The sequence below is a fragment of the Schistocerca piceifrons genome, chromosome 9, assembly GCF_021461385.2.
Source record: "Schistocerca piceifrons isolate TAMUIC-IGC-003096 chromosome 9, iqSchPice1.1, whole genome shotgun sequence".
Lineage (NCBI taxonomy): Eukaryota > Metazoa > Arthropoda > Insecta > Orthoptera > Acrididae > Schistocerca > Schistocerca piceifrons.
The window spans coordinates 200,226,617-200,254,189 of record NC_060146.1 but is presented as its reverse complement, the minus strand read 5'-3'; the positions used below and the strand labels follow the sequence as shown (position 1 = coordinate 200,254,189).

The 27,573-nt window shown below is 38.4% G+C and overlaps 1 protein-coding gene across 1 annotated transcript in view; it reads right to left on the bottom strand.

The window, feature by feature from the left end:
• The window catches only part of LOC124717177, a 147,325-nt gene extending 124,731 nt beyond the window's left edge, over nucleotides 1-22,594 (bottom strand). The window contains exon 1 of the mRNA XM_047243954.1: nucleotides 22,496-22,594. The gene's annotated coding sequence lies outside the window, so the exon portion shown is untranslated. The remainder of the gene's footprint in view (nucleotides 1-22,495) is intronic.
• Nucleotides 22,595-27,573: the final 4,979 nt, after the last annotated feature.

The following is a 27,573-nucleotide window of genomic DNA, read 5'->3' as shown; positions in this document are numbered from 1 at the left end:
ATGAGCGCTCTGCCATAAATTCACGAAGAAAAAGGGGCAGCCGACCTCAAAAGCCCCAAGAGAACAGTGTGCGGGGGATGCCTGTCCTCCCACAGGTATCGTATGCTCTCTCCAGGTCTAAAATATTGCTACTGTTTGGCGTTTCCTGAGAAAATTGTTTATGATGTAAGTGGAGAGAGCAACAAGATGGTCAACTGCAGAACGATGCTTTCGGAAACCACATTGGGCAGGTGTTAAAAGACTTCTGGACTACAGCCAACAGGATAAACGGCAATTCACCATATGCTCCAAAACCTTACATACACTACTCGTGAGAGAAATGGGGCGATAGCTAGAGGGGAGATGTTTGTCCTTTCCAGGTTTCGGAACAGGAACGACGATAGCTTCCCACCATCTTCTGGGAAAAGTAGTCGGTCCAAATTCGATTATAAAGGCGAAGGAGGTAACGCAGACTATGGTATGATAAATGCAACAACATCTGCATGTGGATACCATCCAGTCCTGGGGCGGAAGAGCTAGAAGAACAGAGTGCATGTTGGAATTCCCGCATGGAGAAAACAGTATTATAACTTTCGCGATTTTGAGAGGAGAAAGCAAGAGGTTGCACTTCCGCTGCACATTTCTTTGGGAGAAAAGCTGGTGGCTAATTTGAAGTGCTCGAAATCGCAGCAAAGTGTTGACACAATGAGTTAGAAATTGCGACGGGGTCCACTAATGTATCACGCGCGACAGTGAACCCAGAGACCGGGGAGAAACTAAGCGTGCCAGATAACCGTCGAATCCAACTCCAAACTTCTGAGGAGGGAGTGAAGGTGTTAAATGAGTTAGTAAAGAAGTCCCAGCTTGCCTTCTTGCTATCGCGGATGACGCGACAGCATCGCGCACGGTCCTGCTTATGGCGGATACAGTTGGCCAAAGTAGGATGGTGCTGGAAAACGTGAAGAGCACGTCGCTGTTCACGTATTGCGTCACGGCATGCCTTGTTCCACCAAGGAACTGGGGGGCGCTGGAGCAATCAGGAGGTGCGAGGTATTGAACGTTCCACAGCTGTAAGAATGACTTCTGTAATATGAGTGACCTCATCGTCGACGCTACGAAAGTGACGGTCATCGAATGTCGCTAGAGACGAAAAAAGTGTCCAATCGGCTTGGGCAAACTTCCAGCATCGGGCGCATATATGGCAGTTGTGCCTGCAATCTAAGGACACATGGAAAGTGGTCACTCGAGTGTGTATCAGCAAGAGCGAACCATTGGAAGCGCCGAGCTAGTGGAACAGTACCGACCGAAAGGTCCAAATGAGAGAAATTTGTCGTGGAGGCAGACAAAAATGTAGGTTCCCCAGTGTTGAGGCAAACACGATCCGCTTGGTGGAAGACGTCTATCAATAGTGAGCCACGCGGACAAGGACACGGAGATCCCCAAAGCGGGTGGTGGGCATTGGAGTCCCCAACTAGCAAATAGGGGGGCGGAAGCTGACCGAGAAGATGAAGGAGATCAGCTCTTGCCATTGGTATGGACGGTGGAATGTATACAGTACAAAGAGAGAAGGTGTATCCAGAAAGGAAAAGATGGACAGCGACAGCTTGGAAGGAACTGTTTATGGGGATTGGGTGATAATGGAGAGTATCATGGAGAAGAATCATGAGTCCTCCATGTGCTGGAGCACCTTCAACAGAGAGGAGATAAAATCGGACTGACTGAAAATGAGGGAAAACAACGCGATCGTGGGGACACAGCTTTGTTTCCTGAAGACAGAAGATGACCGAAGAGTAGGATCGACAATTCATCCCAATTGGCTTGAATGCCACAGATATTCCAATGGATAATGGACATAGGAGAAAGGGGAAGAATGTGACCAAGGTTGCCCTCAACGCAACGACTGCTCAGAGCCGGTGACTGACAGCATGGAACGGCATTCAGCCGAAGGCAGAACATCCTGATCCATAGTTTGTTTGGGAGCACCTCCTGCCACCAGCGATCGGCCGGTTGATCAGCCGCCAGCAGTGCGCCTCGGCAACACAGAAGACGGCCGAGGGCGGTTACCGCCAGGCGGTGCTGTAGATGAGACACGCCATGGTGGAGGAGAGGAACTGGGTTTCTTATTAGCCTTCTTGGAAACAGGATGTTGAGATGAAAGAGGAATCGATGGTTGTGAAGTTGGGGTACGTAAAAAATATTCACGAGTAGGCTCTTTTTTGGAAGTCCAGGTGTCTGATTTTGGGGCTCGGGATTTAGTACAACCCGATGAAGGGTGAGCCATAGAGTGAGAAGGTGAGAGTGGAGCGCTGGCCGATCTGACGACTGTGGCACTGAAGGTGAGATCATAAGTCTGCGTGGCTGCCTCCTTTGTTGGCCGAGGAGAGACAAGGACAGTGCTGTATTTACCTGCGTGACGCACAGTGGGCTTTCGACTGGCGAATAACTTTTGAGCAGCAAAGGTCGACACCTTGTCCTTCACTCTGATTTCCTGAATGAGCTGTTTGTCTTTAAAAATGGGGCAAACTCTAGAGGAAGCAGTGTGGTCACCCATACAGTTGATGCAACGAGGGGATGGAGGTGGACAAGCACCCTCATGGGCATCCTTGCCACATGTAACGCTTTGGCCGGATTGGAACACGAGTGACTGGTATGATTGAACCGCTGACACCGATAGCAACGCATAGGGTTTGGGATGTAAGGGCGAATGGAAATAAACTCATAGCTCGCTTTTATGTTCGATGAAAGTTGAACTCAGTCAAATGTCAAGAAGACAGTACGGGTTGGAACGATGTTCTTGTCAACCCTTTTCATGACTCGATGAACTGCCGTTACGCCTTGGTCAGACAGGTAGTTTTGAATTTCCTCATCGGACAATCCGTCGAGGGAGCATGTAATAACAACGCCACGTGATGAATTTAAAGTGCGGTGCGCTTCCACACGGACAGGGAAGGTGTGTAGCAGTGAAATACGCAGCATTTTTTGTGCCTGGAGGGCACTGACTGTTTCTAACAACAAGGTGCCATTTCGTAATCGGGAACAAGACTTTACAGGACCTGTAACTGCGTCGACACCATTCTGAATAATGAAAGGGTTGACTGTGGAGAAGTCTTGACCTTCGTCCGACCGAGAAATAACAAGGAACTGTGGCAACGATGGAAGAATTGTCCGTGGCTGAGACTCATTTAACTTTTGCTTGTGAGCAGACATAGTAGATGATGAGGAAACCATTGCGGAAGTATCCCCCATGATTACCGGCGTCTCCGATGGCGCACTCCTTCCTTGTGGGGGCCCTCTCTGAGGGCACTCCCGCCTTAGGTAATTGTTCATACCTCAGGTTACACCTCCCGAGAAATGGACGGAGAGACCAATCGGCACTTTCGGAAGGTATCAGCTCGGGTAATCACCCCTCCCTGGGGCTGGCCGTTACCAGGGGGTATGTACGTGTCCTACCTGTCTACCCAGGGTGGGGAATTACGCGTTACCACGTCACCGGCTACCCGCGGGAATGCGTGGTTCGGTCTTCAGACACGCACAGGGAGGAAAAAAGAGAGCACAGGGAGGAAAAAAGAGAAAGGCAGGAACAAAGGAAAGGAAAGGAAAGGAAGAGAAGAGAGGTTTCAAACGCCACAGCAGAGAAAATGGTAAAGAGAAGAGGTAAGGAATACAGAAGGAAAAGGGAAGGACAAAGACTTGCCAGAGGAGAAAGCGAAGAAGAGAGACTGTTTTACAGTTTTGAGTGTCCGTCTCCGGATGTAGGCACTAAACATACTCCCAGAGGGGGAGAAAGGGAAAGGAAGAGGCGGAGGGGAGGGGGGGGAGATGGGGGATGGGGAAGAATGCGGAAAAGGAAGGTATGCAGCCCAGAAAGGAAGGAGGGCCACATTAGCTCGGGGTCCCGTGTTCGCTACGCACGTATCCACAAAAGAGTTGTGGACCCCTTGGGGGGAATTACGAACTTGCGAGCGACCAGGTAAGGCACGTTTCCCTTTACCCAGATCTCCTGGACAGCTTGCTCATTGAGATGCATGGGATGATTGTGGGAGGAGTCAGCATGGTTGTCATTGCTGTTGATGCAGCGGGGAGAAGGAAGTGGACAATTAATTGCCCATGTGAGCATCCCCACCACAGGTTACGCATTTGGCTGGGTGTCAATAGGACTTTCGAGTGTGGTTGTAACAGTGACACTGGTAGTAGCGTATTGGGTTCAGAATATGCAGTCTGACTGTGATAACTTCATAACCTGCTTTGATATTTGACAGAAGGATCACTCTATCAAAAGTGAGAGAGAGACTGTGTGTGGGCACTTAGGAGGCATCTACTTTTTTCATCGCCCAAAGGATGGCAATGATATCCTGATCAGAGATGTACGTCTGGATTTCTGCCTCTGTATGATGATCAAGCAGCCTACTGCTTCTGTAAGCTGATCAAGCAGCCTAGTGTAAATAACACCACGTGAAGAATTCAGCGTTCGATGGGTCTCGACACGAACATGATCGCCATGGAGGAGTGAAGCTGCAAGCAGTTGTTGCGCTTGAGAATCAGAAGCAAAGCAAAGTGCCATTGCATTAATGAGAGCATGATTTCACAGGGCCAGCAATTGCATCAACACCTTTCTGAATAACACACCTATTTCTTGTAAAAAGGACTGACCACCTTCAATACGTGAAACCACAAGGAAACTTGGTTCAACTGGGAGGGTCTTTGAATCGTTAGCCTCATTCCACATACGTTTTATATCTGTTGACTGTGAAGATGACTGGCTCATTGTGAGAAAATCCCCATGATTGCCAGCATCTTTGATGGTGTACTCCTTCTGAGAGCCCCCTTCTGAAGGGGGCGCACCCACCTTGGGTGATTACTCACACCTCAGGGCACACCTCCCTAACAGCTGACAGAGGGACAAATAGGCAATTTGGGAAGGTAGCAGCTCAGGTAATCACTCCTCTCCGGGCCTGGCCTGTACCAGGGGGTATGTGCGAACCCTGCCTGTTGACCCGGGGTTGGCTATTACGCGTTACCAGTGTCACCTGTTATGCATCAGACCCATGGGGCAGTCTTCAGGAGCACACAGGGAGGAAAAAGAAAAAGAGGAACCGCAAACACCGAAGTGGAGGAAGAACAGGAAAAGGTGAACAAAGAAATAAAAACAGATGTGTGGAGAGTGTTCTAATACTGAGGACCAAAAATGCAGAAGACCTTTCCAAAAACAGCCCAGACATGTTCCCCAAGGGAGAGGAAAAAGAACAGCACGAGGATAGACATGCAGCATGGAAGGGAAAAGATGCTCCAAAGGTTGGGCCCCGTGGTAACCAGCACGAATCTGCCAAAAAACAGTGTGCCTCTTGGGGGTCAGATTTACTGTGGCTAGTACGGAAAAAAAAAGAATGTTCAGGGTAAATAGAAAAATCATGTGTGTTCACATATGTTTTAAAACCTTTTTCTATTTTCATACTGAGCAGCGCATCTATCAGTGAAATAAGGCAGTTTCTTGACTCTTGGGTAATGTTTCTTTGTGAACAGCATTCACAAATCCTACATCATGATCCATATCATCACTTATAAAGAAACGGTCTGCTTTATCAATTTATTTTTCTCATTTATCACATAAACACGAACAGTATTGACTGTACAGCTGTTTCTTGTCCAGTGGCAACCCCTGGATTTCATTCTGACTTACAAAACTGTAGTTTTCAGCAAAGTCCACCAACAGAATTTCCTTTTGCCAGGGTTGGATTTTCTTTCAAATTTTTCAGGCCTGTTGCCTGAAACTGAGATACAAATGAGTTTGATTTAAGTGCCTGTAATGTTGTTGCCAACAAATCAGTGTATTAATCAACAGTTGCAGATTGCCTAATCAGTTCAGTCTGATGGCCTGTGTTAATCCCCCGTCCGTACTGTTTCACCATCAGTGTCTTTGCGAGATAATTTTTCTTTCAAAACTTCTAACGGTCTGTCAACACTGGAATAAGCATCACAGAGTTTAAGCATGCGGTCATTGTTTTCAGAGTTCCATAAAATAAATTTTATTGTTTTTTATATGTTTCTTGAATGTGTTATGCATCACAAAGCAATTTTACTTTGGTGGGTACCATAGACACACACTAAATGAGAGTCTGCAGCACCAACTAAAATACACCTCTTTGATCTTAGTAAACAAAATTTAGAAAAACCAATGTTAACGTCTGAGTTCCCCTCTTTACAACAATATAGTTCCCTTCAGATGCAAAAGGTAAGTCTTTTTTGTATAAATCAATGACAAACTTTACAACTTCAACAGTGATCATTTACTTCTTTTTGGTTTAGAAATTGATAAAATACCCATCTTTGTTTTCAGTTTCCTCGCCTGTCGAGCAACACACTCACTAACATTGAATAGTGATATTTTTTTCATTTGACCAAGAGGGAGGAGCTAAAGTTAAAGCTTGAATTTTTTCAGATCTCCTTCTACCGACCACTTTTTCTTTCATTAACAATATCATGACATCAAAATCTTTGGCTTTTTTCGCAATTTCATCATCCCTTCTATCCTCCCTACTGTCACAAATTTCAACACTGCAATTCAATGCTTGGTACAGGCACGCGTTTAAGCTCACGCAGGCTGGCGAGAGGTCTGGAACTTTACAAGGAAATGAGAACTTAGAAAAACGGACGCAGTTGCTGTAATACTTAACTTTAATCCATAATTGTAGAACATCTCTCTTGACTGTACATGCTTCACAAGATAACTATCAATTGAATACGGCGCCCCCGATCACGTAAGAAACAGATTGACCGTCCTTACGGCGGAACAGGCAACCGTAAAAATAGTTTTCCTGTCGGTCAACAGATGTCGCAGGCGACGCTACAATGCTAACTGACCTGTCCATGTCGCGGAATTGGCAACGCTGTATCTTCGGTGACGTGAATGACGCTGATTTATATTCGGCTAGAGCGCTGCGCGCGAAATGCATTCGTCACACAGCTGACTGTAGACCATGATCGGCTATGGTTTTTCCCGAGTTTTCAATCGAAGAATGTAGATTAGTTCCTGTAATTCCACAAACCAAGTTTATTTCTACTGTAGGGATACTTCTCACAATCATATGCGAAATGAAAAGTAATACACAATCTGCTCTCGCACAGACATGTTACTATAAGCAGTGTTGTTTTCGAGTGAAAGCTGTGTGAGGATTATTAGCGCACAGATAAAAAGAAATTAAAATAGGCAGCGTCTATAGTTTGCATGCTATGCTCGTTCTCTTCTATCCTCCTCCCTTCATTCCAGTATAAACGTTTGTTCACATGTATAAACGAATGGAACTGAACATTGGCGAATTATCTATGAATACTCATTCGCTCTAGTATATACCAGGATATAGAGGGACCGATGACCTAGCAGTTAGATGACGTCTATTATTCATTTATTTCACTGTTGCGATCTCAGTTCTAGAGCCATGTTCAAGTACCAAGGGAAATGTCTTGTAAGGTAATGCTTCTTAAATTGTTTACCAAATGCTACCACACTATGCTTTGCGTTTTGTTATCCATATCTTATATTGGTTTCAGTTTTCACATTGCACACAAAAATGCCTCTACAGCCAAAATTACGATAGTGAAGTGAATAAACAGTTAACAAAAAGTCCAAATCGCAGCAAAGATTTCATTTAAAAATTATATGATATGATTCTTGTACAGGAAGGGCTGCCACATATCAGAATATAAGATCGACAAAATTGAGATAGGATCGAATGCTTAGGGATCTTTATTAATTCTTACTCTTAACTAATTTATAGATTTACCTGAATTTAAAATCCACTCGCGTAACCTTTCTTTATTTTGGACGGGAATCTGAACATTTTCAGTTCAGGATTTGTCGGTCTACTCCTTCCGCAGTTGATATACTCGCAGGCCCTCGGCATGACGACTCGATCCACTACCACCGGTATGTCAGAAACAGCTGTACTTCACAGACGCCAAATAGTGGAAAGCTGCACGCGTTCGGCCGATGTTGCCACATATTTCACAGAACTGAGTGCCATCTAGTGGTTGATTCCACAAGTAAGGGTGTGACGCTGCTGCCGCCTGGTGGCCGTTCCCTGACAAGGGTTGCCTGCTAGACCAAGCGATTGGGCAATCTGTTTCTTACGTGATCTGGGACGGCGCCTTGCTAGGTCGTAGCAAATGACGTAGCTGAAGGCTATGCTAACTATCGTCTCGGCAAATGAGAGCGTATTTGTCAGTGTAGCATCGCTAGCAAAGTCGGCTGTACAACTGGGGCGAGTGCTAGTAAGTCTCTCTAGACCTGCCGTGTGGCGGCGCTCGGTCTGCTATCACTGACAGTGGCGACACGCGGGTCCGACGTATACTAACGGACCGCGGCCGATTTAAAGGCTGGCGGTGACACCACACTTACAATATGTTGTACAAAATTTTTTGCCTGGTTTGACATTGATTCTCCTAGCACTTGATTTAGACACACCCAAACTTACTGATCTCAAGGATTTTTTTAATTTGTCTGTCTGTGTATTTTGAAAGGATCACAAGTTCTTTGATGGCTTTCAAAAACCTTGTAACAGTAACTGATATTCACATATAGTTCTTTCTTGATCACGTGGAAAGTTTATTTTTGACTGTAACGCTGCCAAATATTGTTGGTCTTCACTCAGTTCAGAAAATTCTTAAGAGTGTTTGCTGAGTTGTAGGTCATCAAACAAAATGGTGCTGTAGGTAATTTTCTGACACAAGAAATCATATTTTCCAATCTAAGTATCTGAGCCCTACTTCAGTTAAAACACACTACGTTACAAACATAATGATAAAACGCTGCACCACAGAATAACAGAGCAAATGAGGCCAGATAGACTGATTTTTGCATGTCAGTGATGTTCAACAATGTATGACAGCCATTGTTCCAGTGTTTTCATTTATGTACAGGTTTCAAGCAAGCTACTGCAAACACACAGAACGCTTTATCACTGTGAGCTGGTGGTTAGCGACACAGATAAGTGTGATATATTATGTTCTTTCAAAATTCACTTAATAAAATGAAATAAATTTTTCATACTTAAGTTTATTTTGTCCACCTAAAATAATTGATGTTTAAATATGCTAATATCAAACCCTAGCATCTGAAGCAGTGGGTGTCAGACCTGATTGAATTTTCTTGGAATGACTTTTTTCATCACAGTAAAAAGGTCTTTGATTTCCAATTCATTTGTGTGTCCATTCACAGAAAACCAATCAATATTTTGATTTTATTAGATAACTTACAACCTTAGGAACTTTTTAAGATTAAAACTAGGTTCCTGGTGGGTTGGAGGAATGTGATACCTGTTTTTCAACATCCCTGTAATTTTTCCACCAATTGGAAAGTGGCCTACATCAATACTTTTTGTAACTTTCTTTTTAACTTAACGGCTTAAATAAATTCATACTTGCTAACTATATGCCTCTCTTAACTTCTGAGATAAATTCCAAATCAAGAACTTCATATAAACCTAAGTTATGAGTATGTAGGTAAATGCCATTTTGCACAGACATTCTTGCAGAGGCAACAAAATATCACTATACTGAAAATTCAAAATACTCTTCTCGATCCACATTTTACTAAATGTGTGTATGTTTACATAACAGGTACATTAATTTTCAAAATTTTCAGCTAACGTTCCGAGAACACAGTAAAAAAGTATAAGCTTCATTTAACACACATTATTTGTCTGTTCCACTCTGTTCCACTCCTGTGGGCCTGCCTCAGATTGCAGCCTTAGTCTCTGCAAAAACCATTCTAGCTAGAAAATTTGCCCATTCACAGGCTGAACACACATACAACAGACGACAAATCTGACTGTTCACGAGTGTACAGGTGGCACAAGCAAACCACAGAAAAATGAGAGAATACACGGATCACTGTAATCTGCAGATCTGAGTCCACAGTATGACACTGAAGCAAAATACTGACATAACTGTGGCTGCCGACTTCCACTTTACCGTATAAATTATTGAGCTATCAAACTTATTGAAGTTTGTTACTATTGTAACTCTTAAAACAACTGTACAGTTAACTCTCAAACACTTTCTACAGCATGTATTTATCTGAACTGCAAATTCTTCTGAGCATACAATCGAAAATGACAGCCAGCATAGTGGCTGATGAGAGAGCTCCTGTCAGGCACTGGGCCACATGCCATCATCAACATATGCACTGATGTAAATAAAGTGAATCAAATGTGTTAACACTATGCTAATAACACAGGAAAGACCAAAGATAAGCTCTTGGGTATTCAAGCATTTCTAACTGTTGACATACACCTGTTACGCAACAAACATGGCCTACTGCTAGAGTTTTTATTTTACACAGTTTCAATATTTTATTTTCTTTCAGACTCACATAGACCACCAGTATTACAGCATCTAGAATGTACAGTGTAATTTCTTATTAGCATACACTGATTCTTTCCCAAGTGAACACAAAATATACCTGTCAGAATAGTTTTTACACTCGCTGCATTATTACACATCGTACTACTAGGTGTACAAATAGTGAACTAAGGTGTTTTGGAGATTGGAAAAGTTGATCTTACAAACTTGCAAAGTTCTATATCAGAAGCAAACACTGTAGGCACAATAGCACTTTCATGGTCAGATCAGGGAAACACACAAAGTGCCCCAAAAGAGCTCACACACAATTTATATATGGGCCTCCAGCATATTTACAAAATACTGACTACTTTGAGATGTGAAATAAAATATCCAAAACTTGATCACAATGACTGTGAAAGTGAACATCTTGGGCAGTTAATATGTAATACAAAACCTGAATTAAGTTTATCAGAGATGAATACTGAACAAATTTTTTTCTTCTATCTAAATATACAGTATATACGAAATAAATAGCCTGAATTACAGCTGTTTTTAGAAGAGAGACATTGTGATGTTCTGTGTTTCAATGAACACTGGCTCACAAAAAATGAAAGCCAGCTGTATATTCCTGGTGGCTACAGAATAGCTTCTCCTTTTGTTATATCCAGTATGAAGAAAGGAGGTGTAGGTTCATTTGTCAAAGTTTGTATAAAACTTAATGTTCAAATGTGTGTGAATTCCTAAGGAACCAAACTGCTGAGGTCATGGTCCCCAGACTTACACACTACTTAAACTAACGTAACACTAAGAACAACACTCGCACCCATGCCCGAGGGAGGACTCGAATCTCCGGTGGGAGGGGGTATAAAACTTCAGATCAGTGTAATAGATAAGCACTAAGAAAAAGGTCGATCGTGGTTGCACTCAAATACAAAGCAAAGTAGATTGGAATATAATTGAAAAACTAGAGCAGCCACAGAAAAATTATCCATTCCCTAAGTGCAGATGAGCTTAATAATTATGACGGAAAATTTTCTACGACAGATGAAGTCAAGACACGCAGTAATCACAGAAATGCAGGCAGACTGCTTGTTTCTTGGAAAGCTGGAGCTCCCATCAGTTTAGAAACGTTTGATTGAAAACTGTCTACCCTAAGGAAACAATACACACAGTCTCCAAGCTGAGCAACTCTAGAATAGAGGATATCAATGGTTTATCTAAATTTATCCTTAAAAATAGTGAATACAGTCAGCCCTTAGCGTCATTATAAATCTGATATTAAAAAAGGTGTGCTTCCAGATAGTTTGACATTAACCGCCATCTTGCCTGTGTATAAAAAAAGGAGACAAACTCACCTAAAGATTATAGGCCTATCACAATAAGTACAATAACATCAAAAATTATTGAAGCCATTGTAAAAAAAACCTATTGAATTATTATTTTTTACAATTAAAAACCACTTAAACAAATCCCAATATGGCAATGTGGCTTTTGAAATGCAGTGTCTACAATTAAGGCAGTTCAAGATGTGTTACGTGCCTTACATGACTTCTAAAATAGACAACACACCCATGCCACCCTAGTAGATTTGAGCAACACCTCCAACACTTTCAAACAACATCTTAAAAAACAAAACAGAACATTATGGACTGAAAGGCATTGACTAGAACTTTTGAGGTCATATTCAGCTGAGAGAAAACAAATGATGATCATAAACCTAAGCAAAAAAACATCTGATTTTCTGATTACATCTTGTCCCATGTAAAGCACTGATGTATACAGATAACCCCACATCTCATACCAATGAAAAGGTCATAGTACAAATGAATGACTTTTGATGAAAGAGGCAACTTGGTGGTTCAAGGATAATAATTAAAGCTAAACAATCTCAAGGAAATGTCAGGAATATTGTTACATATCCATCTCAACAATATATTATGTTGGAACACTCTGACAGATAGTCTGCAAAAAGTTATCTACAGTAGTGCACCTAATGGTGTAAAATGCCCAGGCATTTGTAAGTTGTGGCAACTGTCCAGGATAAATGACTGGACAAATACCGAAAATAAATAAATGCCCAGTAGTTTATGAATTTTAAAGAGTAATTGATAAGCAGCACTTATAAAAAAAATTTAAGCTGATATTGTGTATTGGAAAAGGTGTTTTGCAATACTGCTTCTCCAGTGGTCAATTCTTGGGGTAGTATAAAAGCAGTTTTTGAAATAAAGTATAGTTTATATTAAGTAGCTAGCCTGTAGTTAGTATTTTTACTTATAATACTGCAAGAACTTCAAAAGTTGTTCGCAATCACTGTATCTAACTCAAGCACTTTTTTCAACTTGTAGAGTTTGAAACACTTTCTAATATGCTTTTCCATTTTGTTGGAGTGTGACTGTTCATATTCCTTCAAACAACATTTATAAGACACTCCTTTCACTTTCAAATTCGAAAAGTTCCAAACAGGTACTTTTTTTTATTACCTTGCAACTGTTCCATAGCCTACTGTCTGTAACACTGAAAATAACAGAGACGAGGTTATGTTGCTTCTCACTCAACCACACCAACTTCGATGAACGTCAGTCAGACTAGTGTTGCCTATTACAGTTGACTTAACAACCAACAAAATTGCATAAATTACCTGAAATTACTAGCTGCTCACTCAAAATTTCATCTGTTACCTATTTGCAATAATAGTAATAGCACTAATATTTACTCAGAATTACTGCAATTAGTTTTTTTTGTATTAGTGTTCTCATTATACCTTCACAGCAGTGCAGTCATAAGAAAGTAGATAAAGAAAGGAACAGAATAGAAAACAATAGTCTGTTTCAAAAGTCACTGCATCTGGCAATAATCCATTTTTTTTTGTTTTTTTTTTCACTAAAACAGTTTAACATTTAAGAATACATTTATCATCAAGAAAGATATGCCAGCTGTTTGATACATTCAGTAATAATTTTATCAGTAATCATTCTTCAATAATATTCAGAGATATGACACGGATTATAAAGCAATGACCCAAAGATTAGATTAGATTCAGTTTTCCTTCCATAAACCCAAAAAATGATATGATTCTCGTGGGTGTGGAACATGTCACAAAACATCTGAATATAATACTTACTAACCTGATCATTTGTCAAGAGATAGTCGAAATAGGTTAATACAATGCAGTAAACTGAAACAGCTAATATTTACACAATTAACACACTGTCAGAAGGAAACACTGTTACGCACTATTAATAAATTTATCATACACTAAATACCTAATCTTGACTGTTGTGACCAAGTGTTGTCAAAACTGAAATCTTAAAAGATATTTTTACTTAAGCTGTCTTAACAGTCTCTGTTAAGATATTCATCTATGGAGTAGGAGGAGTTGCCTATCAAAAAGTCTTTCAAACTCTGTTTAAACTGTGCTTTATCTGAAACCAAGGTTTTAATGGTTGCTGCCAATTTATTGAAAATGTGTGTTCCAGAATATTGGACCCCTTTTTGGACCAAGGTAAGTAATTTTAGGTCTTTATGTAGACTGTCCTTATTCCTAGTATTGATACTATGGATTGAGCTATTGGTTGGAAACAGAGATGTATTACGGGTCAAACCATATGAAGTGGTCCAGTGATGTTTGCTTGACCTTTCTTAAATATTTCAATTTTTTTATATGTGATTGCCCTATATTTGAGACATTCAAAAAAGTTTTTTAGAATAATTTATCTTGCACCTTTACTCAATGGCGGCCATTTTTAGTTGTAGGTGCGCGACGATTTTTCAGTCTGGAGACATTAGCGAAAATTTGATATCTCTGCACTGGGTTAAGTTACGGCATTGCAATTGATATGATTGTTTTTAGAAAAGTATCCTCTACAGAACTATCTATTAAACAAAATACCCCAAATTCAAAAATAACAAGTCAAAATGAAATCCAAAGCTTAGTACACAAATTTTCAAAAATCCACTTTTTAGGCCCAAAAATAACAAACAAGGAGTGATTTATGAGAGTCTATTTTTTCCTATAGTTATATATCTTACACTACTAGCCTCATATAGAGCAAAAACATTTACAAATGTTTCCTTAATTTTTTATGAATTTTTGAAATTTGAAAATTTCCATTTTTTGTGAAGTTTGGGGTTAGCTATCTCAGGTGGGACCAAACATAAAAATATGATTTTTGCAGTTTGTACACCTATATGATAGCAACGTACTGTAAAAGTCTCAACATTTATATCTGACTGTGAACAAAGATATGAATTTTTGAAAATGAAGAAATAATTCACATTACTCTACAACTGATCTTATGGCCTATTTAAATGGTTTATTGTTTCATTGTAATAAAATTTAATTGTGACATATTTAGTTAACACTATAACCCAACATACATTTAGCTTATTTATTTTTAATAATGCAATATTAAACAATAGGAACTTTTGCTTTTGTTCTATGGTAGGTTTATTGTCAATAAAGAAGTACATTATTCCTGGGTGTGGCATTGTTGTAGTCAGTCTACTCTGAAACCTCTGTTACACTGGATGTACATCGAGGGTGTAGAATGTGTTATGTGCTTTGTTCAGTGTGTAATCTGTAATTACTTTTGAGAGATTAACTGGGATGCAATAACATGGATGAACAGGTAGCAAGTTAAGTGTGTCACAAAACACTTTATGATTCAGTTTCAAAAAGCTTGAAAAATGTCAATGACTTTGACGAAGTTAGACAAACTTTGTTTAAATTTTGAGTAAGTTCTTCTGTAACATCAGTGTGTGAGTATCATGAGTAGAAATATATTCTGAAGTACAACCACATTTTTGGAAGAAACTGCTGTGATCCACTAAAAGTTCATAAGAAGCTCATTACTGAAGGTTGGAGGGAAATAAAACTTTAACATTTGTCTACGCCTACATCTACATGGTTACTCTGCAATTCACACTTAAGTGCCTGGCAGAGGGTTTATCGAACCTTTTTAATATTACCTCTCTACCAATCCACTCTCGAATGGCGCTTGGGAAAAAGGAACACCTAAATCTTTCTGTTCAAGCTCTGATTTCTCTTATTTTATTATGATGATCATTTCTCCCTATGTAGGTAGGTGTCAACAAAATATTTTCGCATTCAAAAGAGAAAGTTGGTGACTGAAATTTCATAAATAGATCTCGCCACAAAGAAAACCGCCTCTGTTTCAGTGACTGCCACCCCAACTCGCATATCATATCAGTGACACTCTCACCCCTATTGCGCGATAACACGAAACGAGCTGCCCTTCCTTGCACTTTTTCAATGTTCTCCGCCAATCCTACCTGGTAAGGATCCCATACCATGCAGCAATATTCCAGCAGAGGACAGACAAGCATAATGTAGGCTGTCTCTTTAGTGGGTTTGTCGCACCATATAAGTGTTCTGCCAACAAAGCGCAGTCTTTGTTTCGCCTTCCCCACAATATCATCTATGTGGTCTTTCCAATTTAAGTTGCTCGTATTTGTAATTCCTAGGTATTTAGTCAAATTGACAGCTCTTAGATTTGTGTGATTTATCGTATACCCAAAATTTATCGGATTTCTTTTAGTACCCATGTGGGTGACCTCGCACTTTTCTTTGTTTGGTGCTAACTGTCACTTTTTGCACCATACAGAAATTCTCTCCAGACCATTTTGTAATTGGAATTGATCGTCTGATGATTTTACTAGATGGTAAACTACAGCGTCATCTGCAAACAAGCCAAGGGGACTGCTCTGATTATCACATAGATCATTTATATAAATCAGCATCAGCAGAGGTCCTATGACACTACCTTGTGGAATGTCAGATATCATTTCTGTTCTACTCGATGATTTACCATCTATCACTACGAACTGTGACCTCTCTGAGAGGAAACCATGAATCCAGTCACACAACTAAGATGATACTCCACATTCACACAATTTGATTAATAGTCACTTACGAGGAATGGTATCAAAAGCCTTATTGAAATCTAGGAATATGGAATCGATCTGAGATCCCCTTTCGACAGCAATCATTACTTCATGAGAATAAAGAGCTAGCTGTGTTGCACAAGAACGATATTTTCTGAATCCGTGTTGTTTATGTATCAATAAGTCATTTTTTTCAAGGTGATTCATAATATTTGAGTACAGTATATGCTCCAAAATCCTGCTGCAAACTGAGGTCAGTGATATGGGTCTGTACTTCAATGGGTTACTCCTATTTCTTTTCCTGAATATTTGTGTGACCTGTGCTACTTTCCAGTCTTTAGGAACAGACCTTTAGTCAAGTGGGTGGTTGTATATGATTGCTAAGAAAGGCACTATCGTATCTGCATACTCTGAGAGGAACCTGACTGGTATACCATCTGGACCGGAACACTTGCCTTTCTTAAGTGATTTGAGTTGTTTCGCAACACCTAAGATATCTACTTTTATGCCACTCATGCCAACAGCTGTTCTGATTTCGAATTCTAGAATATTTACTTCGTCTTCTTTCCTGAAAGAATTACGGAAAACTGTCCTTGTTATGTGAGAGTGAAACAGCTTCCCATGTGAAACATAAAGTGATTCCTGGAAATTCCCTGTGTCCAAACTGTTGCTCAAAAATATTTGTTGTAAATCCAGAACCAGAATCATGTAACCTTGTTAATGACATTTATATTCCTAATGAGGAAGCTGTTAGAATATTGGATTTTGCTTGTTCTAAGTTAGATGTATCTCCTGCTTTGAAAATAATAAAATTAAGTAGCAGAAAAAGAAAAGTGGCTATTGAAAATAAGGTACAACAAATTTCAGACAAAATTAGAAGACTTGGAATCATGCTTTAATAATACAGATACCAACATTATTTCTAAAGAAGAAGAAAACCTACCACCAGCATCATCTGACACTGAATATTTGATCTTAATAGAGAAATTAAAAATCAAATGTTCAGTGACATCTAAAGAGGAAAAAGTTAAAATTTTAACTTTGCTCCCTGAATCATGGTCAAGAGGAAAAAATAGTTCATGAATTCAACATTTCTCATTGTTTGGTTAAACTAACCCGAAAATTAGAGAAAGAGGAAGGCATTTGTCTAGTTTTAGGGAAGAAGAAAGGAGTAGGTATAAGTGAAGAAACAATTAAAAAGATCCAGCAGTTTTTTGAAGATGATGAAGACAGTAGAATGTGCCCAGGTTGCAAAGATAGCAAAAGAGTTGTTATAAATGGAGTTAAAATAACAAAGCAAAAATGACTAGTGCTGTCAAATTTAAATGAACTTTAAGTAGCTTTCAAAAATTCTCATCCTGAATGCAAAATAGGAAGGTCAAAATTTTGCGACCTCCACCCTAAGTGGTGTATTTTGGCTGGATCCTCAGGGACACACTCCGTATGTTTTTTATCATCATCAAAATGTCAAACTGATTACTTCGAGTGAAAAACTCAGTGACATTAAAACTACAAAGAGTTACTAGATTTAATGGTCTGTGACACTAACAGTTATGACTGCATGATGAGTTTGTGTAATAAATGCCCTGGTAAGGAGACAGTTACTGAATTGTTTTAATAAATATGATAAGGAAATGCCGGACAGTATTACCTTCAAGCAGTGGGTTACAACTCACAGGGCAGAAATACAGTGCTTAAATCTCAGGAAGAGTATTTGGAATCTTTAATTGATAACATACAAAAATTCAAAAGTCACCACTATGTTTCTAAAATTCAGAGTAAGTTTTTGAAGGACAAAAAAGCACAACTTGGTGAAACTTAATGCATAGTGCTAGCTGATTTTGCAGAAAATTTTACAATTGTGATTCAGGATGCAATAAGTCATTTTCTTCAAGGTGATTCATAATGTTTGAGTACATTATATGCTCCAAAATCCTGCTGCAAATTGAGGTCAGTGATATGGGTCTGTACTTCAATGGATTACTCCTATTTCATTTCCTGAATATTTGTGTGACCTGTGCTACTTTCCAGTCTTTAGGAACAGACCTTTAGTCAACTGAGTGGTCACTTGAAATGAGAAAGATGAAGTTTGCTGCAGGTCTTCAATTTGCATTCTAAGCGACTACTTGGAGCACAACACTTTGGCTGAACGTGTGTTCCAAAAGTAGATAATAAATTACATAAAAGAAAATTTCCCCAAGGGTGAGAAGCCGATATACTTTTCAGATGGAAGTGGTAGTCAGTATAAGAACAAAATGAATTTTTCAAATCTATGCAACCACAAAGTAGACTTTGGGTTGGAGGCTGAATGGCACTTTCTTGCATCTTGCAATGGTAAAAATGCATTAGATGGAGGAGGTGGTACAGCAAAACATGAAGTAAGTAAAGCCAGCCTGCAAAGACCAACCACAGACCAAATTTGCACAGTACAGGACACCAAGAAGCAGAAAGTAGTGTTTTTACAACTGAGTCAGCTTCCAACAAAAGTAAAATTATGATCTGTATAAAGTGAAAAAAGTGTAATTAAAATGTGAAAAATGTACCGGTAATTTTATGCGACGAGTGTGATCATTGGATACATTTTTGATGTTCAAAGTTAAAAGACGACAATCTTCCAGACACAAATAGTGAATGGCAGTACAAAGTTATTGTGGAGGGTAAAGACAATATGACGTTGCTGGAGAAAAATAAACGTCAGGTAAACACAGACTATGATATCCTACAAGTTATTTTATCTGCTGTTGTGGAGGAGAACTTAGCTTTGGCTAAAGAAAACGAGAAACTAAATAAGGAATATGCAGTGATTGACTTGGAAATCACCAAAAAACTTTCTGAAGATAAGGTTAGTTCCTCACAATTAAATAACCAATGTAGGCCAAAGGGCAGTTTACAAAGACACTGGGACATTGTTCCTATCACAAAAAAATGCAATCCTGCGCTGAGGAAAGATTATGTAAATTTTCCAGCCTTGAAAAATAGATTTAGTGTTCTTGAACATCTTAATGTTACAGAAAAAAAGGTTGAAGTTGGCTTACAAGTTAAGCAGCCTAAACCAAGTAAGCCTAATGAAAGTGAAGTGATTAAATAGCGCAGTAAAACTCTTAGATTAAATATCAATGGAAGTAATGAAACGAAACGCCCAAAGTCCTCAAGCTCCAGAGGCAGACCTAGGCCTGTGAAATATATGTCTATGCAGATAGCCAAAGACGGAAGATACGAGATACTATTGAAAAGAGTTCGAGCCATCATGTGTCAGCCACAGTAAAACCTGGTGCAAATTTGAAGATGAAGTGGCAAGTTCTTCGGCAACTGATTCTATTGAAATGACAGTTTTTCTTGCTGGAACAAACGATGTAGCGAAAAATGAGGGAAAAGGCTTCTTTCTGTCATTAAGAAAAAAATTGCACCAACTAAAAAACAGAAAAATTATCCTCTTCTCAGTACTGTTTCGGCATGATCTCCCATTCTGGTCGTTTGTGAATGTAGAAGTGGCACGAATTAATGAAGAAACTTAGTACATACTTTAGAAATGTGTCTTTTGTAAAGGTAACTGACTTAGGTAAAAGATTCCATACATCTGAACAAACATGGAAAAAATGTGAGTGATGAAATCATCAATCTAGCTGATAAGTTGGGCATAGCACAAATTAATAGGTTGGAGACAATACCACTTAGTTTTAAGGAAAATTCTTTTTTAGAGGTAACAAGGAAGACCAGGGCCTAGTTGGTTTGCCCAGATTCACAATGGATAACCAGCTTAAAGATAAGCAAGATTTCATAAATATATGTACTAGGCCCTTGAATATGGTCAGGGAACATATGAAAGGTCAGAACTAAAATAGCATTAAGAATTTTGTATGTCATAGTTCTTCACCTTGCCACACGGTTCAGTATGAAGCTAGTCATTGTTTTGAGAAAAACAGCAGTAATAAGGATAGTCCTTGTAATAAAACTTATTTATCAACTTTCTCATTTAAGCTAGGCTATCTCAATGTTGAAGGTATAAGTGGAAAACATGTAATTTTAAATGATTTTACAAATGAGAATATGTTCGATTCATTGTGTTTGAGTGACCATTGGTGTAAAGACAATGAAATTTATATTCATGTATTAAATGATTTCCAGTTAGTTAATAGTTTTAGCAGAGAACACTATATTCATGGGGATGTGTCAATTTATGTTAAGAAAACTTTAACAAACAGTAGTAGTAGATTAGATTTGGGCTTTGTCTGTACTGAGTTGCACTTTGAAGCTACAGGTATATATCTTGAAAATTTAAAAATTGTCATTGTATCACTTTACAAGTCACCCAATGGTGATCCACTAATCTTTTTAGAAATACTTGAGAATTTATTAAATTTTTTTCATGGACCCCAGTGGAGAAAGTATAGTATAATGATTGGTCGTGACATGCTGCATTTGATATAACAAAAGATACACACAGTGTAAATGAATTTAAAAATCTCTTAAGACAATTTAATTTTAGTTTTACTAACTACAAACCTAAAAGAGAGACTGCTTGTCTTGACAATATACTTCCAAACGTTGGTAGAGATTTAATATGTTCCGATGTAGCTGTTTTTGCCTTCTCACATCATGATTCAGTTTGGGTAGAAATAAGATGATTTAATATGAATTCTACAGAGCTCTAACAAGACCAATAACACAGGACAAAATTTTAAATTTTAAGGTTTCACTCAAGAATTATGATTGGGAAGATTTGTTTAGTAATAATAGTCACTGTTCTGCTAATATAATCTTTCATAGATTTTTTCAGGCTTTCTTAACTATTTTTGAGACAAGCTTCCCTTGGTACAAATGTAAAGTCAATCCCAACACATGTAGTTACACAAATAAGCATAGGCATAAGAATGCATGGTACACTTTTGAACTAGCTGATATGAAATTTTTTTAAATGTATTCAGATTTTTATAGACTACACAAAACAGATGAGGCTAAGTTGAGATACTTATGAGCTAGGAAGGATTATAAACATGCAATCAATGAGGCTAAGAAACAACATAACTTGTTTAGTATTGAGTCATCCAAAAATAAATGTAAGAGAGCATGTAGTGTAATAAACTCAGTGGCCAAAAGCAAACAAAAAGTGGTTGTAGCCATATCACCAACTGAGTTTAATAACTTTTGTGTGCAATCTGTTAAAATTTGTGGAACTATTGTTAGGCCTCAGGAAATTGCATCTGATATTTTAAAAAAAATGTAATAACGTAAGTTGTTCATTGAAAGACAATTTTTTTTTCTCAGAGGTGACACCAGTTGGCCTATTGTTTTAAGTATTGTAAATAATTTTAGGCCTTCTGAAAGTGTAGATATAAATGATCTTTCTAGTAATATGTTAAAAAACAGCCAGTTGTATAGTACTTCATCTCACTTATTGTATAAATGAATGTTTAAATGAAGGTGTATTTCCAGAGGTGTTAAAATTATCAAGAGTTGTGCCCATTTATAAGAAGGGAGAGAAAAATTGCCATTCTAGTTATCGCCCAGTATCTCTGACACCAGTTTTTTCTAAGGTTTTAGAAACCATTATTTACTACCAGTTATGTGATTATTTGGAACATAACATTCTTTCTGCTGCACAATTTGGATTTAGGAAGGGCCAAATCTACTGTTCATGCTACTGACTCTTTGATAAAAAAAGGTGCTTAGGGCTTATGAGGGGGAAGAACTTTGCTCAGGCTACTTTCTATGACCTTAGCAAAGCCATCGACTGTGTAGAGCATAGTTAACTTCTCAACAAATTAGTTCATTATGGCATCATTAACAATAATGTAGATAACATATCTGAATCATTTCTTAATAACCATAAACAAATTGTGTGTAATGGGGACGAGAGATTGCAGGTAGCTGACATTAAGTGCGGTGTGCCACAAGGTTCAGTTTTGGGACCTTTGTTATTCATTCTAATGATAAATGATTTGCCTTTTTATATAAATACTCACTCCATCCTCTATGCTGATGATACTACTTTTTTCAATATTGATTCAGACTTTGATACCCTTCAAACTATGACCAGACACACTATCGCAAGCAGCAATCTGATTCTGAGCTAATGAATTTTTGCTCAATGAGAGTAAAACTCAGCAAACAGTATTTAGTGTAAGAGATTTGCCAGTAGAAGATTGTCTAGGTAGTGTTAAGTTTTTAGGTATTGTCACTGATAGTTAATTGTCTTGAGAGCCATACATTCATATGTTAGTGCAAGGTTGTCTAGAGTGGTGTACTTGTTAAGAAATTTAAAAAAATTATGTACCTTTGGGTTATGTAAGAACAGCCTTTTTGCTTTTCTTCACAGTAACATATCCTATGGTCTTTTATTTTGGGGTAATAGTACGCACATTCAGGATATTTTGGTACTACAAAAGAAAGTTATTAGGATTACTACAAACTCAGAAAATCATGTCCACTGCAGGCCACTGTTTACTGTCTTACAAATATTAACTGTAATAAACTTATACATTTACACTGTTCTCTTATACACAAAAAATAACTTACCAGAATACCAGCTTAGACAGGATCTACACTCCCAGTGCACTAGAAATAATAGGCATATTGACACACCTTACTGTAAATTATCGAAAACATTGAAGAGCTATGAAGTTATTGGTATGAAAATGTTCAACAAACTGCCTGTAGAATGGGTAGAAGCTATACTCGACTTATTTAAGCACAGATTGTACATTTGGTTATTGATTAATCCTTTTACCCAATTAATGAAATTTATGAATGTGATAATTTGATGACATAGAAGTAACAGTTGGAGAGAGTACCATAATTTCTCTTATGCTGTTAATGTAAGATGCTTTATTCGTATTTTTGTAATCCTGACATTGTCTATAGCTGTAATCAGTTGAATGACAATATAATTTAATATTTTATTTATTTATTTGTATGTCTTTTGCAAGCATAATATTTCTGATCGAGAAAGAAGAAGGGGTTCTGCATTTGAAAACACTTCAAACTAGATTTGAAAACTGTATAACAATAAAAGGAACAAGGCATTTCCACAAATCCCTTGGCATTGCAGAAGGGTCGACCGAAGCATCCGATCCCACCCGTCGGCTTTGACCCGTGACTTAAGGCTGTTGTGGTGTGTGACGTCACGACGGTGCGGAATTTAGTTTGTGTGAGTGGCGTGTTTGTAGGTGTTGTTTTGATGCGATCGGTGGTGCTCTCTGGTGGTGTGTTAGGTGATGTTTTTAGTTTAGTTTGCGAGTGTGGCGTCGTGTGTGAATTTTGGTAAATTGCTTTTTATATATCTTTGGTAGGTATGGATATGACTGACAGGGTCAACAGTTTTCGGTAGTCAGCTATGATGGGTGACAGTGTATTGTCTCTGATAAAATGTCTTCAACTATTCGGATTTTTGGATGAAGTCGTGAAGTGTTCAGTATGTCGTGAAGAAATGAGGCTTACTTAAAGTTCCGGCATCTCGGACCAGGGATGGCTGTATGTGGAGATGTCATAAAGATAACAGGTCAAGGGAAGTGTTCGATGCCAATGTGTGGCTGTGAATGTTGGTATTTGTATCGGGAGATGTTTTTGAGCTATATAGGTCAAGGGAAGTGTTAGGTCCTAATTTACGGGATCGGGAGCTGCTGTTGAGCTATATAGGTCAAGGGAAGTGTTTGATCCCAATTTATGAGATCGGGAGCTGCTGTTGAGCTATATAGGTCAAGGGAAGTGTTCGATCCCAATTTATGAGATCGGGAGCTCCTGTTGAGCTATATAGGTCAAGGAAAGTGTCCGATTCCAGATGATATTGTGTTTAGTGGTACTTGGGGAGTTTTGTGATGGTTTTTTTCGTCGTTTTGCGTGGTTTTGTATGGGGGTGGGTGTCTAAATTGGTTTATATTTAGTTTGTCCCCACCCAAAAACCCCCTATTTCCCGCGCTTGTCCAGTTAGCGTCATTAGGCTTTTTGTGGAACGTGTGTGGTGTTTTGTTTTTCGATGTATTTTCGTCCTCATAATGTGTACGTAACGACTTTATATGCGCCATATTGGAATCGTGGTTTATGGTCGTTTCCGCCCTATTTGTGACGTCGTGGGTCAAAGCAGACGGGCTGGATCGGACGCTTCCGTATTTCCTTGCAGAAAACTTAGTTTGATGCTACGTAACATCAGAAACCGAAATTTATGAGGATCATTGAGTCAGTAAAACTACATCTCTGTCTTTAATGTCGAATGACATAGTGGCATGTGTGTATGGACGGTGGTGACTCGCAGAGGTTGAAAGAATAAGTTTGGAAAACAATGATGTTTTTGTGCATTTTTACCACCCTGCTGGCCCAAGAAAACCATTCAAGAAATCTACTAGTGACAAAGTTTGGATACCAATGAGAAATGTTTTAAGGAAACTTTCAGGTTCTTGAACTTACCACAGCAACTGGGAGGTATTATTCTACATCACAGAAGCTGTCTGGAGAAATAAAGTGTTCTTAATACTTATTTTAAGTATGTCAGAGTAATATAAATGTTAATTTCAGTGATGTTTCCAAATATTTGTAGAATTCAGTAGGCTACCTTACTTCAATAATAACTGATTGTATCCCGCCAATATCACACATGAATAGGCAACAGCCATAAGATCAGTTGTAGAGTAATGTAAATTATTTCCTCATTTTCAAAAATTCATATCTTTGTTCACATTCAGATACCAATGTTGAAATTTTTACAGTACATTGTCATCATATAGTTGTACAAACTGTGCAAAAATCATATTTTTATGTTCGGTCCCACCTGAGATAACTAACCCCAAACTTAACAAAAAGTGAAAATTTTCAAATTTCAAAAATTCATAAAAAATTAAGGAAACATTTGTAAGTGTTCTTGCTCAATATGAGGCTAGTAGTGTATGATATCTAACTATAGGGAAAAACAGACTCTCATAAATCACTCCTTGTTTGTTATTTTTGGGCCTAAAAAGCAGATTTTTGAAAATTTGTATACCAAACTTTGGATTTCATTTTGACTGGTTATTTTTGAATTTGGGGTATTTTGTTTAATAGACAATGTTGTAGAGGACACTTCTCTAAAAACAGTCATGTCAATTGCAATGTTGTAACTTAACCCAGTGCAGAGATAATTGTATTTTTGCTAACTTCTCTCCAACTGAAACATCATGTGCTTACAAACGAAAATGGCTGCCATTCAGTAAAGGTGCAAGATAATTTTTTTTTTTTGAAAACTGTTTTGAACTTCTCAATTATAGGGTAATCACATATAAAAAAATTAAAAAGTTAGAAATGGTCAAGCAACCAAAATAATTTTTATTGCACCACCTCATTTGGCTTGACCCTTACTTGCAACAAATTTCATTTCCGGTAAGGAATAAATATACTGAGAAGCAGTGGTTAGAATACTAAGTTCCTTGAACAGATTTCTACAATATGTTCTTCAATTTACACCACGAATGATTCTTATCACACGTTTTTGCACCCTAAAGCTTTTGTTCGGTTTGACAAGTTGCCTCAGAATATGATCCCATATGACAGAATAGAATGAAAGACACAAAGTATGCAAGTTTTTTTATATTTATAACTCCTACCTCTGATAATGTTTTTCATACTGGCTTATCACTACACAGCTGTTCCACGTGTGTGTGTGTGTGTGTGTGTGTGTGTGTGTGTTTCATTTTGTTCTTAGTAATCAAGGCAAGTGTAAACATTTACTGACTTAATATGTGAAGTATTGTCCCATTCCTCTATTTTAATTGGTAAATTAAAACATTCTACCAGTAATAACTTTACAAAAGCACTTTTATAAATGTCCAAATTATTAGGCATTTAAAACTGCTTTGGGCAAATTCGCGTTTAGAAAAGTACTGCCAACTGAGTATTTATCCGGCTCACATCACTAACTGTACCTGATATGAAACTTTAAGAAGCTGTGTCAGTCAAAACACAATTTATCTATGGACTAGTACAATGGGGAAATATTTATAGTTCCCAATTTGTACGTACTCCCAAGTTCTTGTTGATGCCAAAGAGAATGCGCATGCATATGAAGCCAGGATCTGAAGCGTGATAAATGTTCCATGGACTAACCTATCCAAGACTAAAAATAATTTTACACACAACGGCTTGGTGTTTCTGGACCAGATACCACAAAGTGTTAGAGAACTGCCACGCAAATTTAAAAGGGTTATGGAATCATGGCTAAAATGAAAGTCCTACAATGTCGAGGAATTCATAGGCAATAGCGTAAACGATTTAATAATTTAATTATAATGTGAATTAAATGATGTACATTATAAGCTGTGTAATATAGACGTGTAAAGCTATATTCCGTATTAAAATACTCTGTAAAGAAATAACTTTTTCCAGACGATGTCTAATGCAATGGCAATGTTATCTTCAGACAAATAAAACGATTTAAGTGACTCATTCGACAAAACGATTCTAGCTTGTAATCTCAACTTAAGTAATTACTAAGCTTTCTGAATAAATCTACCACAAAACATTCTGAACTGCACCGTTAATTCAGTCAAGTTCTCACAAATTTCAAGACGATACGTATCTAAATACACAACAGGCAGTCTATAAAATTTTAAGTTATTAAGTTGCTCTCCTGACTGACTAGACTGATCAGTTGTTTCAGAAAACTGAATTTTCACAAGCTTCAACCAATAATTTTTACCAATCGTGTGAACATTCATTCTACCTGAACCACAGAAAGTTGCAAAAAAACCTAACTTATCCCTGCTGTTGCAAGTCCATTCATTACATGGTACCGCGGATTTATATATATCGATACGCACCCGCCATCGCAATTTTAAACATATAGTAGACCTACGCGCTTCGTGCTTACTACAGGGCAACGAACGCATCCAAATAACGGGCTACGGTATCGATTGCAGTTACTAAATCCATAACCACAAGCACGGAAAAGGTTTTGGTTCTTTTAGAACGTACCTCAGCCACAGAAATCACTTCGCAAAAGCAGTGCGATGTTCCGCCTCGCTTTTTACACCACAGTTACTTCAAAAAAATATTCTTTCTAATGACCGACACCATATTAACTACACCACCTTGTCCCACTCAACAATGCGCAGACTCCAAAGTTCTGTCGCCTGTCAGGTTGTCCAACATTGCGAAATGAACAAGCGCAACAGCATTGCGTTTTTGAGAACATATAGAACTAAAGAAGCCATCAATAAAATACGTAATCATTTGTGTCCTTTTCTATTTTTAATGTGTTAATATCGCAAACATGATTTGTAAATGTCAGTGTTCTCAGATAGAGTAAACTTTCAAAGTACATGTTTCTTGTATTATGTCTCTCCGCCAACATCACGAAAGTAAATGTTTTAACACCAATGGTAGACAACT